General features: G+C 38.3%; 1 protein-coding gene across 1 annotated transcript in view; it reads left to right on the top strand.

Annotated features, from left to right (window-relative positions):
• LOC121514448 (thrombospondin type-1 domain-containing protein 4-like) overlaps positions 1–14801 on the top strand; it is a 91529-nt gene that overhangs the window by 39564 nt on the left and 37164 nt on the right.

The raw sequence follows: 14801 nt of genomic DNA, 5'->3' as shown, positions 1-14801 counted from the left end.
TTCAGATGGAGCATTTCACCTGGATTTTTGGCCCGAACTGAAAACATTGTTGATTAGACTAAATAATTCTGGTACCGACTACATAGGGATCTGACTTTTACTGTTTAGCCAGCCAGTTTTGTGCATCCCTAGTAGGAAGTAGGAAGAAATTCCCTTATGCAAATAAGACTAGTGCAAAAATGTTCCGGTTCAATAACAATGATGCTAAAGGTCACATGCAGTTACAGTTACAAACTGTTAAGAGTTGGTGGCAACAGTGCTGCAATTTTTTCAAGTAATCTTGCCTGCAAAGCTTACATGGATCAGAAACAGATAAGCATCTGTATGGCTTAGAATAATTGTATGTAGGCTAGTTGAAGTCTGTACATATTAATTTCTCATTTCTATTATTTATGTAGTCCAGGCTGTTGGCATCTGTACACTTCATCCACACGTGTGGAGACAATATGAAGTTGTTGCACATGACAAGGATTGCAGAGTAAAGATACAGATAGTCTCTCTCCATATTAAGCTGCAAACTGCACTTCATGAGCATCTTTTTTGCCTGCATGTAACTTGTGCTGTATGTTTCATAAATGAGACCTTGACATTGAGCAGTTAGTGGGAGCAAATGATGCTTAATTTTTAGTGCTATTAGTGGACGTCCATCCTGGGTAAATTTCTCCCTTTGTGTACATCTCAGGAGTGTTGCATCATAGTTTTTTTCACTCTCCCCTCAGTATTAGCATACATGAAGCATGATGTAAGGCTGATAAATGAGAGTTAAAACAGCTGCCAGGTAGCCTCAGTTCCCACAGAGATGACACCTGCTAAAAATATTAGCAGTCATGGTTCTACTAATGAGCTATAGATATAAACATCCTCTAAAAGCAGCCCCAAGACAGACTTGAAGCCCAGCAGAGAATTAGCACTGGAGCTGAGTGCCGCTCCTTGCACAGATCATTGGTCTGGCAGTACGAGTGTACAGTACCATTGAGCCCTCCTGCCAGAGATCGTGACTCTGATGTGTGTGAAGGAATCAGACGCCTGGAGCCAAGGTTGCTTCAGGGCTGACCTGCCTGTTGAAGGAAACACAGAGTCTGGGGTGTGCTGCCGAGTCAGTCTGGCCCCGCCCGACCTCTCAGCGCTATGACTCGATAATGAGGCCTGTCCGGATCAGAGGCGGAGGAGAGCGGGATGATGTCTGTAGGTTCATCCTGACAGATGAGCTACTGGAAAAAAAAGCCTCCTACATGTCTGCAGCTGTGCTGACTGCAGGGATTGTTACCACACACTCTACATGCTGCTCCAAGGTCTATGTGTGAGTGTGTGTGTGTGTCAGACGATGAGGTTGAGGATGAGTGTGTTTAGCTATGAAAACAAAGCTGCTTGTGTGAGCCATTCACTATTTTAGTGAGCTTCTGTTTTCTTAGAAAGATTCATGCTACTAGCAGGATGAAATGGACCAGATCAGATTTATGTGTTTGTGTGTGTGCATGTTAGCTGACACTGCTCCAACATAAGCCAAGCCAGTTGCAGGTGTGGAGATGTGTGATTCTTGCTCCTCTTGCGTGCACTCACTGCCTCTGCTTGCTCTGTGAAACAGCTTCACAGGTTATTAGGAAAGGTGGCAGGGTGTGAGTGATTCAGTATAGTGCCAACATCCACATCGTTACCAAGCAAATATTTGGCAATGTGTCTGCCTCACTTACTTTATGAGAGAGCATACACATAAATCTGAAGTCTGAGTTTCATAGTGGTTGTTAATTTTAATGTGGATAGATTAGTGTTGGCTAGTGTGTTAAAACACTGCCAATTCAATCATTTATACCCTTTGAAAATATTAGTTTTGTGTAATTTCAACAATCTGGAAGAGACTGCACCTGTCTTCTACTATTTCTGTATCACAAGTTAAAAGGTTAAACTCTCAGATTGCTTACTGGAATTATTATCAAGTTTTACTAACTTTTTTCTTTTCATTATAGGACTGACAGCTGAAATGTTTCCATTTGTAGCTCAAAACCAAATAAATTTGAGTTAATGGAATTATTTCACACCCCAAGTCTCTATTTTTACTTTAATTTATATAAACTAAATTATATCAGCTGTACTGATGATGATATATCTTATCAAAATTAAGATGTTTTGGCCTACCTCTTTTAAAATCATGTGCTCATGTGGGGCTGTGGCCTTGAGTAGTCAAACTTCTCCCTTGGATCAGTCTTAGTAAAGTGTGAATTGTTGAAAATTATCACGGGTAACATGCACATTCTTTTGGTTTGTAAAAGTAGAAATATCAGAGCACTTTATTTTAGTAGGCCCCGATTACCTAGTAATTTATAGTAATAAGTGATAATTACCCAGTAATAAGTTGGCATTCTACAAGTAACAACTGGTAATATGGGAACATTAAGGATGTGTTTACCCAGTAATAATGTATAAGTGATTCCTTGTAATATTGTTGGGGACACTCTTTTTCTTACATAGAAGGTTACATGGAAACAATCATACACACAAACTCGGATCACTGAACACAGGTAAATCCACATGAAAGCCCTCGTATAGAAAAATCTCATATAGAAAGCAAAGTGAGCTTTCATCTGTTTTGCACTGAGGAGAGGCTTCTGTCCAGCCTCTCTGCCATAAGCCTGTATCCATGGAAGGCGCGTGGTTAATCAGTGAAATGATCATACCGCGTGGGATTTACGAGTCAGTTAAACTAATTACCTATAATTTTTTTATAAACACGGGCTTGAAATCTCGGTCTGTAACGCTCTGTTAAACTGTAATGTATCCCCCACCGCTGGGGGCCGCTGTAGCTTCAGTTAATGGCCACTGCCTTCCTGTCTGGCACTTTCACGGGATGTAAATATGAGAAGTTCAGCGGTGGCTCAGCAGTTAGCATGTAGTATGAACAGCACGGGATGACAGTTTTTTAAGTAGAAAATGGAAATAAAGTGGTATGTAGGCTGTCGAGGATTGAACTTAGGTAGAACTACTCACCCGAAGTGAAAAGAGGCCACACATCAAAGCACGATATTAATCTGCAAAGAGGAACAAAGGCTGGCAACGCTAGCTTTTAATATTAGCCACGCTGTAGAGAGTATATCAGGCTCACATCACACCTGCTGACACAATGACCCTGAGGGATTTTCTCCTCTTTAGACTAGTCGGTTAAAGGAAATTTAAATGAGTGTTTAGCCAAACAGGGAAATAGATGCTTAGGAACATGCTTGATCTCCACACAGGATCTCTGGAGCTCAGTCAGAGTGACCATCAGGTTCTTGGTCATCTCTCTTCTAACTACCAGCTCTTGGAACAGTCCTGGTTGTGCCAAACTTCTTCCATTTGAGAATTATGGACCTTATTGTTATGCACCAACCTTAATCCAACATTTTCTAGTATGTTAAGACGCAAAGTTTGGATTTTTCTTTACAGGGAATTTAATGTTTTTATCGTTCAAATCTTAACAAATAGACACAAAAGTTTTCTAACCTCTAGACCTTTGCAAGAACTATTCATTAGTGTTTTATCATGATTTTAGTCAGTAGTTCATCTAATTTTGATAACTTCTAAGCAGACAGAACCTTGGTCCAAGGTTGGGAGGGAACCAGTGGTCTTTATTATTACTAATGCGTATCTTTGGACCTGAGCACTTTATTTTTTCATGTGCCTACATGCTCTAAAATGACAATGAACCTCCTTGAATCTTTGAATCTTTGACAACCACAAAAGTTGTGTGATATCCAGATTGATTTGAAATCTGGCAGTTTAGTATTTTACCACTTTGTTGTCATCCGTCTGTTGTCATCCTCATGATTCATCTATGCGTCTCCTCCCTTTCCTCGGTTTGTTTCATCCCACCACGTGTGCCCTGCTACTTGAACATCTGAGACTCAGCCTCTCAGTGCGTACAGCAGACTGTGGAGCTGCCTGTTGTGGTCTCTGTGTGCCACTTCAAAACAGGTACGCTTTCAATTAACTCGTGTTGTTTCCAGACCTGAGCATGCAAAATTCTCTTTGTACAGAAACAAGTTCAGCCACAGTGTCCCCACAGAGCCGCCTGCCTGCATCACTTTATGAAAAAAAAAGGAAGAAGATGAAGAGTGTACTCCTTCCCTCAGTATGTCCCACTGTATTAGAGCTTAATGTCTTGGAAATAATAGCAACCCAATAGGAAAACCATATGATGAGTTGGCTGCACTAGCTTTGAGCACTGAAACTTGTATTTTGGCTATACTGGGAGGCTCAGAGTGGCCAAATGGATCTTATTGTGGTTGGATTGTTATTTCTGTATATTTTGAGGGAGCAGAAACAGTCAAAATATTTTTATTTGATGTTTTTCAGTCCTAGCATGGCCATACAAGCTTTTCCTCTATTTTGGTTGTTACATCATGAAAACCTCTGTGAGTGACTCTCAGTTTACGTTGTTCTTGGTACCCTCTTCAACAAAGCAGTTCATTTTATCTTTTGCCTGTATTGTCCTATACATGCCTTAGAATTACATACTGCCATCTTGTCAAGTATGACTGCATATTAAGATATCAATAATAGTAATAATGGAAAATAATGATTATGTACTTGCACATTTAAAAGTTATTTAAATACAAAATATTTATTTCCCAGACATGGTGAGGTTTCCTTTGGATATGACCTCTTTTTGAGGCCAGACATGACTAGCTTCAGAGTAATGTTTCAGTTGCAATGGCACCACGATTTTTTTTTTTTATAATTCCAATGGGCCACCTATAAAAATCCCAAATATTAAATAACTAAGCAAATTTTTGCAGTGGGGAGGCTCAATAAAAATAATAACTGATAAATGCCAGTTAAGTTTAATAAAACTGTTAAACTGTTGTAAAACTGAGTAAAATAACACATATTTCACTATTTATACAATTTCTTTTTCTTTACAATTCCTCCAAAAAACAAAAAAACCCTCACACGTATCAAATGTATAAAATAATTTAAGCAGAAATAAATCTCACAAGTCAGTGAGACCACACAAGTATGACAAAACTGTTATAAGATAATGAAACAGACCAAAAATCACACCTATGTTACAATTTATACCTTTAAATAAAAAACAAAACAAAGCAAACAAACAAACAAACAAAAAAAAACAGTACAAATTTACAACTGGACCACTCCTTATTTTTTTTTAAACCTGTGGCAACATCCAAGTACACTATAGTGTACTGTTATCCCACATCATAATACATTATTTGTCAAGAAATTACCCTTAATGTGGCTGCTAGATGAATTGGCCATATGTCTAAATATAAACAGTATTTTACATCCTTTAATGGGCAGATGTGCAAATATAGTTTGGTCTTAAACTTCAATAATTTCTAGAAATCCTAAGCAAACAAAACCTTTCATGATATTTAGCTCTACTATTCACCTTTATAATGAGTTTCCAAATCTTGTCGTGGTTAGTTCTGATATTGGGCCATTTGTCTGGGAGATAAAGAAATGTAAAACTGCACTTTTTGACTTCTGGAGGAAACAGTAGTTTGAGATGCTCTGGACCACTGCTGATTGTCAGATGCTGTGATGTCACTTTCTGTGATATTGACTGATCTCCTCTGATTGGCTAAGAATATTCATTCTGGTTCTTCTGTATCACAGAGGGTTGGGGGGCACTAAGAGAGTTAACTAAAGTTTACATAAAAGGTTCCTTGCCCCTTAAAGTGTTAAGTTAACTTTATATTATACTATATAGAAAAAGTCAAACTTGTTGCTGTTGGTCTTGTTACTTCTTTTATGTTATAGATGAATTGGTAGTAATTTCAGCGTGTTTTACGTTCTGCCAAAAGCTCACAGCAGCTTTAGGAGCAAAAGTACGCTCTTTTACTCCGATATATTGGCATCTCTATAAGAAAGCATGCCCACCTGCCAATTACTTCCACACTATTTCAACCAGAGAGGTTTTGCTTACACATTCATTTCAGCCCCGCAAGAATTTCCTTCCTCTCTTACTTTTTTTGTCACATCGAAAATATTCCCCCAAACTTCCTCTCTGGCTTCCAATATACTGTCAGCAGTAGCTATAACACTCTCCTCTCTGCCTCTCCTCCCTCCCGCCTCTCTCTCCCTCTTATTCATTTTCTACCTCTCCCTCTCCCCCCACTAAAAAAGCCCCATTGCCTCCCCCAGCTGCACCTCCCCCAGCTCAGTTTACAAGAGGAGCTCGTAGAGATCAGCCCTGTAGCGAGTGAGGTTTTTTTTTTTCTTTTGGGGGGGGGGCATTCTCTGTGCGTCAGAGCAGAGGAAGAGGCTGACAGGGAGCAGCCACCGGACGTTTGTGAAAGATCCTGAGTGTCTGGTTGGACATTTCTGTGGCCACATGAGAGAATGCTGTCAGGACTGGCTCTACTGCTGCTCGTCTGCCTCCACATGCGCGTGCAGGGGAAGCCGCGGTCACAGGTAGGACGGGCTGCACTTCTGTGGGGTCCTGGAGAAACCTGGGAAAGAGAGGGGACTCAAATTGATGCTATAGGGGTTGCACTGCATGATGCACTGCTCACTGTTTGTCTATGTTGGACACTGAGAAAAATTCTGTGCATTAATTGGACTTGTTGATTGAAGTGGATCCTATTAAGACATCAAAACTGACAGATAAAGATGCAAGTAATCCTGGTACACTTTCTCATAAAATTTATAGTGCTTGCAGGCATCACTGGGCAGAGTAACTCCATAACATTGACCATCATAATCCTGCGGTCCATCCTGAGTGGTAGTATTTACAGTATGGCTGTTTTTACTGGGGCTCCGCTCGGCCTCTGAGTGGTTTATTTTTCCACAGCACATTCACAGGGTACTTGTGGGATTAGATTTCCCTCCTAGTGGAAGCGTCGCAGAGCCAGGCCTGTCCTGGGACTATAAAGATGTACTTGGAACTCTGGATTGACTGCAGGCCTGAATTAGCCTGTTGCTGACTGTGGCTCTGCTCTGCTAGTTTTAGCTCACCTGTGTTTGCTGATGATTAATGGGGCGGCTGTGAGGTGCCTGAGGTTGTAAAAGTAAACTTGTGGAGTGCCAAGCTCTTGATAGTGATGTCTGTGCCAACTTTATGTGACTCCTAACTGCATACCTATCAATTTTTTCAATCCACAAAATGTAGGTCCAGTTAAGCTTTTGATATGTTGTGTGTGCACCTTTTGGATCTTTGAAAAAAATGAAGCAGATAGAGGGGGAATACAAGCACTTTTTGGACATCAAGTTTAAAAACGATATAAGTATTTTTTGCAGTTTGATTAAAGTTATTGCTCCTTTTGATGTCCAGACAGTGGTGCACCAGCATCCTGTACTCAGAATGGCAAAACTCACCATCATAACAGCTACAGACTCAAGACATACCACCTTGCATAGGAGTTGCATGTTATTTCATTGGAGACCTCAGGGTCATCTTTTCTGTAGAGATCTGTCTGGTATTTTGTTTTTGTTTGGACATTGCCTTCACTTTTTCATTATATGAAGTCTCCCAGGTCCTATTGTATGTGAAAAAATGAAAATATTTGCAACCCTTCCTCTTTTACAATGAGTTTGCACGGTTGTAGAAGAAGAAAAATAAAACAGCCTTTATTTCAATGCTGTCATAAGAAAATGTTGTACTCTTATATGTTGCCTTAGTTATTTGCAGTTATTATTGCATCTTCAAATCGGCACTTTTACTTCTACTTAACCAGAGTAACTGTACTTTTACTTGAGTACTATACTTTTGTACTTTTACCACCTCTGTTGACTACACAGTAACGCATAGAGAGAGAATGATTCCACATTTTATTTGACTGTTATATTTCTCTTTATTATAAAGGCGTAACTTTACCTGAAGATCCATATTCTCATGTTGTTATTGCCAGTATGGAAAGATACAATTTTACTGTACAACTTGCAGCAACTAAGGCAGAATGATCAGGTAAAATAATCTGTGATTTGTTTCTAATATTGCAGTTGCAATTAAATATGCAACTATTTTTTTAGATAAAACATATACCGTTCTTTCTGTAGACCAGGCTTATATGTTAGGATGCAATATGATGATGCATGAATCAACGTAAATTACATATTTTACATAAAATCTGCCAGTACAGATATCCTGCCAATAATATTGTGCATCCATACTTCAATCATAATAATAAACTGACTGATTTGTTTATCTTGCAGCCTTGTAAGCAATCATCATGACAACATAAAGCTCTGCCAAACAAGAGTTGCATAAACAACAATATAGGTGTTAACAAATCTTATCGAAAATCCAATGTGAACTTGTATTGAAGGAAATGATTACTTTCATTTCATTCTCAGTTTTAATAAGAAAAAGTACAGAACAAAGAAAAGCAGGATTTTTACAACTATTCTGGAAAGATTTATACTTGAGTGCCTGCATGATGTGCAGAGCATGACATCTTTACCTGCAAAAAAAAATTATTGTTACTTGGAAAGTTTTCAGTTCAAAGACTTTATTGCACCTTCCGCAATTTGAAAATTACTTTAGGGCATAATGCGATTTAATTTTAAGTTTTGATTAATTGCTCAGCCTTAGTTAACTTTAAATTTAATTATTTTTTCTTTTACTAGAGTAGCTTTATAAACCTGGACTTTAATTTTTACTTAAGTAGGTTTTAACCGTAGTAACTGTACTTTTACTTTACTACAATAGTCCTGTACTCTTTCCACCTCTGGTTATTTATGCATTTAATAAACCTTGTTTCTGTTAAAAATTGCACTTTATGCCATCATAAACAAAGGGCTTCATGTATTCAGGGTCAATTTAACGTCATGGTGCAACCTTTCCATAAAGTTGTAATGAAACTCTGTAAACAGAAATGAAAATATACTCATTTTGGACTAACATGTCATGTTTAAAAGGTTCCTTTAATCATCGTCTTCTATTTTCCAGGTGTAAATTGAACCACCTACCTTGCAGTCAGAGTGCTTCTGTTCCCATAACTGCTTGTCCAAATCAGAGCAGTGATGTCAGGAGAAACCCTATGCGTCTTTACGGCTCTAGATTCACCAGGCTCATTGCTATTTCTGAGTGTTTTACAAGCATGGGAGGCTTTAACGAAGACGCTCCGGCCTTCCCCTGGGGCAGTGAGGGCAGTTTGTGGGGTGCAGGAGGCCCCTTTTTACTGTTGGGATCAAAGGTCTCAGCACTTATGCCTACATCTCTCTGTACCACCCGGCTACAAATACTAATGCTTTCAGCTCGTAGGATTTCCTTTACATTTATTAGTCTGATAGTTGGATTTGTGGCTCTAGCTTTTCAAACTTACATGCATTGTTTGATCCATTATCATTAACGCCACTTGTTTTGTCCTCAGCTCATCCTTTCCTTTGTTACAGTAAATAACCACAGCTCTTCTGTGTTCCCATTTTGGTTTGACACATGCTGCTATAATTTCATGAAATGCTCTGTTGTGGAGAGTGGAAAACTGAGTGATTACCATCCAAAACACGAGAACTTGTGTTTCTATTTGTGGTTGTAAAACCACCGTAAGTCTTCTAGTTTTTGTTCCAGTGATTTCAGAGCCAAAAGTGTAATTGGAGGGAAAGTAACAAACTGAATAACCCTGCTAGTTTTAAGCTAGAGGTTGCATGCAGTGAAATCTGAGTCTCCTTTGTGCAATCTCCTTTAAAAGGCTGCAAACTCATTGTTGTGGATTATGAAAGTCTACCGAATACTATGCTACACTCTAAATTTCTTGTCAGAATGCAAAATATCTTGGTTCTATGTAATGCCATTCTATGTGAAAACCCTAGGTTGTACAGTGTTATGCAGTCCAATGTCTTAATATTTTGAAAATTAACTTCAGTGATACATTTTCTTGCTTAATGATAGCATTGATAAGCCATATATCTTTTTTGCAAAATTAATTATTTCTTTCTTCAAATTAGAAATAATTAAAAAATAGACTTCAGTCTGTTGGTCTTGCCTAAAACTCCACTTGCCTAAAACTTCTATTTCAGTCAGGAACACTCACATACATTTTACCATTTTATTGCAGAATGGATATACAGTTTTACTCGGCATAGAAGTCTCTGCTCTAAAGATGCTCCCTGGGTTAGTCAAGCAGCATGCTTTGACTTTCCAGGGTGCGCATAGCTAGAAACCCCTGTATAGTTAGATAAATTTCATGATAATGCTTATTAGATACAGTGAAATTAGTTCAGAAGCAATAAATCCATAGTAGCATGAATCTGAATATGATGGTGCAACAGTGTTATGCAATAAAGGAGGAGGCTGGGGTGGAGGAGGTCAAGCTTTGCTGGCAGCAGCAGACTTAATGCAAGCAGGGATTAGTGAGAAGGAGAGGGGTTGTAATTTTTAAATGGACTGTTTTGTTGAGAGAAAGAGCTGTGATTGGCTGTGGGAGCTGGGAGGTGATTATTAAGATCAACTGGCCATCAGCTGATCATAGCTGGGCATATGACTTCCATGTCCTGCATGGAATAATGCTAAGATTAATTTAGTCATACAGGCCTATATTTACAGATGATATATAGGTTTTAAAGATCAGAATAAACAATCGTATCTGCTGACACATGTAATTCACTTTTTAAACTAATATATGTTAATACCAATGTCATCCAATAGTATTGTATAATATTCAAAATATTCATTTTTTTATACAGAAAGTTATGGCTTGATTTGAAAATATTGGTTGCAAAATATTGGTTGCAAATTTAAAACAAAACTGTCAGAACAGTACTGGATGCTGAGCTCTGTTTACATGGTAAATGGATAGTTGGATGTCTTATCTGTGTGAGATCCATAACATAAAGCTGATTGGTCCATAAAAAAAGTTAAATAAGAATTTAATAGGCTATTATTAAAACCATATGTGTTACGATTGTAATATAATTGAATCACCTAAACTATCTTTTTTCCTAATAATTATTACTCTTCAGTGACATAATGATTGGGGGGCAAAAGTTAAGTTTATGGAGTGACACTTCTGTGTGGATCTCACAATTCAATTCAATCAAGAGAAATTATATGTGTTAACTTAAGTGGACTTTATAACTTGGATGAGAACAGTTTGTATTTTTTCATGGCAAACAATGGTGACAGACAAGCATGCAAGCAAGCAAACAGACAAGTGAACACACGCAAAAATATGTCTATTTTTCCACATGCACTCTTTAAAATATCTTAAATATTTTCTAATCAGGCTGCCCCTGAAAATTTCCCTGACTCACCTGTCCTCATGTGCACCTCAGAGAGACCACTGCTGTCTGACAAGCAGGGCAGGGGGGTCTCATGAGGCAGGGAATCACATGAAAAATTCCAAAAATCTGTTCTGTCTGTTATCTTTCAACCTAACCAATTGAGGCACCGCTGAGGCAGAGGATGAGATATGACTTCATAGTATCTCATCAAAACTTTGGTGGTTGTAACAGTTTGCAAAGATAGATTTTCAACAGTATGATTATCTGTTGTCCTTTCATGTTTTGCTAGCAGTTCAGCACTTTTTTACAGTGTTAAAGTATAGTTGTTTTTCAATATAATTACAAGCCATTCCTAATCCCTCAAGGGGCAATTGGTTTGGAGCAGCTTGTACATAACCCCCCCCCCCCCACACACACACACACACCCACCCCCACACACACACACACACACACACACTTTCTTTCTCCACCTTTCAGAAAATGTGTGCTGAAACAAAATGTTCTCAGATTTTTCCTCTCATGATGTCATTTGGGGAGTTAGCACTGACCCCAGGTTTGGTCGGCCCTCCCCTCTTGGAAGAAAGTTCTGCCCTCCTCTAGAGCTACATCCCATTCCCTGAGAGGGGCGTGGTCAGGGGCGGAGTCAGACAGCTCATTAACTTTTAAAGCCACACACACAGAAACAGCTCATTCTGAGCAGGGCTGAAACAGAGGATATTTTAGACATGCAGAAGTCCAATACTGGAGAGTTTTTCAGCAAGAAACTTCACAGGCATGTTTTGGGGATTTCTGAGACATATTTAAACTTGTCTTAAGGGGTAAATATTTGACCTTTAAGTTATGTAAGACTTCGTAGCTAAGCCGTTATGTGCAGAAATGTCAGGATATCAGAAAATTAAGTAGAATAAACTGAGACAACTTTAGGAGAAAATGAATCAACAATTGATCATTAAAAAGTGACAAAAATGGGTTGAGAGTGGCATAACTTGGTTAACACTGAAAACCGCCAGGGATCTTTAAAACAGTTAGTGGATAAAACTGACCAGTTGTTTGAGTGCACTGATTTTCATAAAAAGGGCTGATCAAGAGTAATTATTTAATCACAGACAATGAACAGCTCATTAACCACAGTAAGAGAACTAAATCACTGTTGGATGATGGTTTGTCAACCAAAATCATCTTAGGACTGACTGCTCTTTCCTGAAACTTTCCCAACATCAGATTCTTCTTCACTCAAACCATTGAGAAAATCTTTTGAATTTTCACAATAATTAATGTCTTTTATTCCCTATGGTGTCCATATTGAAGGTTGATCTATGATATCTGATTCCTGATTCCTGATTGTTTATCTGCTGGCGGGAAATTAAACAGCGGAAAAATTCATGGTTTCTTATAGGGTTGATTCTACTCATGTGGCCATTTACAGAATTTGGATTTATACAGACTATTTTTTATCACCAGGTGATTAAGGAAAAATTCTTAGAAATAGTCAGAGACTGATATACTTAAAGTTTTTATTGCTACAAAGTTAGACGCAATAAAAAAAACAGCCTCAGATTAATTTATACCCTTTAGCTGTTCTGGTGTTAAAAGTAGCAAAAAGGGGTTAAAAGAAGAAAACAGCAAAAGAAGCAGAAATAGGCAGAAACAAAAATCACAATAAAGAGGTTAAAAACCAGCAGAATTGGTTAAAAGTGGCAAAACTGGGCAGAAAAAGTGGTGAAAATGGTTTAAAAAGTGTCAAAAATGGGCTGAAATAGGCAAAAATTAAGTGTTAATTGTGGTAAAGATGATTTCAGTGGCTAAAAGGGGTTTAAAAAAGCAGAAGGGACAAAAGAGGTGGAAATGGGCAGGAAAAAATGCTTCAAAGGTGTTGAAAGAGGCAAAATATTTTTAAATGTGGCAAAATTGGGCAGAAAAGTGGTGAAAATGGGTCAAAAGGTGTCAAAAATGGGCTACAAGAGACAAAAAGTAAGTGTTAAAATGTGGTGAAGGTTTATTAAATTGGCTAAATGGGTTAAAGGAGGCAAAAATGGATAAAGGAGGCAAAAAATGTGCAGGATCGGCCAGGAAAAATGGTATAAAGAGGCTAAAAATGGTGGAAAGTGGTTAGAAATTAGCATGAAGAAATATTTTCAGTATGGGAACTAAATAAAAGGTTAATACACTTTCATCTCCAATATTAAATAACTTTTAGAATCAGAAATATTAGAAAGGATACCAGCACCATTGCTACTGATCCAACACATATATTCATAAAATCAATAAACACAACTGGGGCAGACCCATTCACTGAGATTTTTTTAGGAGCCCAGCAAATTCTGTGGGCAGACCTGCTCCCTTATCTCTTCAACTACTGATCAGCTCTTCTATTGAGGCTCTATACACATTACTACAGTAAGAGAGAAAAACTGAACAGACCTCAGTGCTTAATTACAAATGCTATGACAGAACAAGCATTGTTTAAAGAGGGTAATGTCATCATGGAAAGCCAAATCTTAATTGTGTTACATCTTAAGAGTCCATTTTTCTTGAGTTTTGGGCCACAAACACTCAGTAATACTTGTGTTCCAGATTCAGAAAATCAATACCAGTAATAGATGTGATCTCAGTCATATCCTGCGTAATCCAAGAGGAAATTTCTCTCATATTTTGAACTTAACAGGATGTATAGTCAGCGACTGAGTCAGTTTATTAGTGAGAAAGTCCCACATGAACTTGATGGCAGTGTGGCATTCGCAGATACAGATGTGTTTGAAGTGCTGACTGAAGTCAAAGCAGCTCCGTCTTCCCCCACTCATTAAAACCAGTTCAAGATCCTGAGAGTCCCAGCATGTGGGAGGCAGATGATGGTCCCTCTAAACCTCATTTTATCTCTGTTCTTAATCATAGTCTTATTTTGTTTTATGTCTTTGCATTGTTTGTAGGATTTTAGTTATTCCGTTTTCAGAGCAGCATCTTGTTATGAGGTCACTTCCACTATAAATTCTTTGTCATTGGGGAAACGTTGCTGCTATATTCTCAGCTGAGAAGCTTAACTGTAGCTAATTACATTTCCAGATGAGCCGCCGTGTCACAGATGACAAAGCCATAATAACTTTCTCGGCTGTTTGCCAAAGAACATTAAAACCTTTCTATGTGTAAAATAGTTGTAGAAATCCCTAACGTGCTCCACAAACAGCCCCCCTTTTAACCCCACACTCATAAATATGTTTAGAAATATGGTGCTGCTTCTGTCCAGGGATGCATTTTACAGTAGGGGTATAGATCATTACATGTCTTTATTCCCTCAAGTTTACCATGAGAAGTTGCTCTATAATGATACAGTAGCTTCACCTTCCTGTCTGGTGGAATAAATGAGAGGATAGCTCGCACAGTTTTAATCAGATTTACTATTTAAATGGAAGAATAACTGGTAGAATAAATTTCAAAAGCGCAAAGGCATGTTTTAAAGAGGTCACGTCTCACAGTTTTGTTTTCCTTTTTGCGGTCAGTATAAAACCTCCAGGACACAGGTTGGGTTTGGGTTGGATAAGAGCCTCAGCCAACGTGGGATTCATGTGGATTCGGTCTTAGAGGAGGGCTTAACCACTACAGTCTCCAGACTAAGAAAACATCCTTTCATCCATGTTTTTTCCTTTTAT

The sequence above is a fragment of the Cheilinus undulatus genome, linkage group 1 (genome assembly GCF_018320785.1).
Source record: "Cheilinus undulatus linkage group 1, ASM1832078v1, whole genome shotgun sequence".
NCBI classification, from domain to species: Eukaryota; Metazoa; Chordata; class Actinopteri; order Labriformes; family Labridae; genus Cheilinus; species Cheilinus undulatus.
This window is presented reverse-complemented; position numbering and strand designations above follow the sequence as displayed.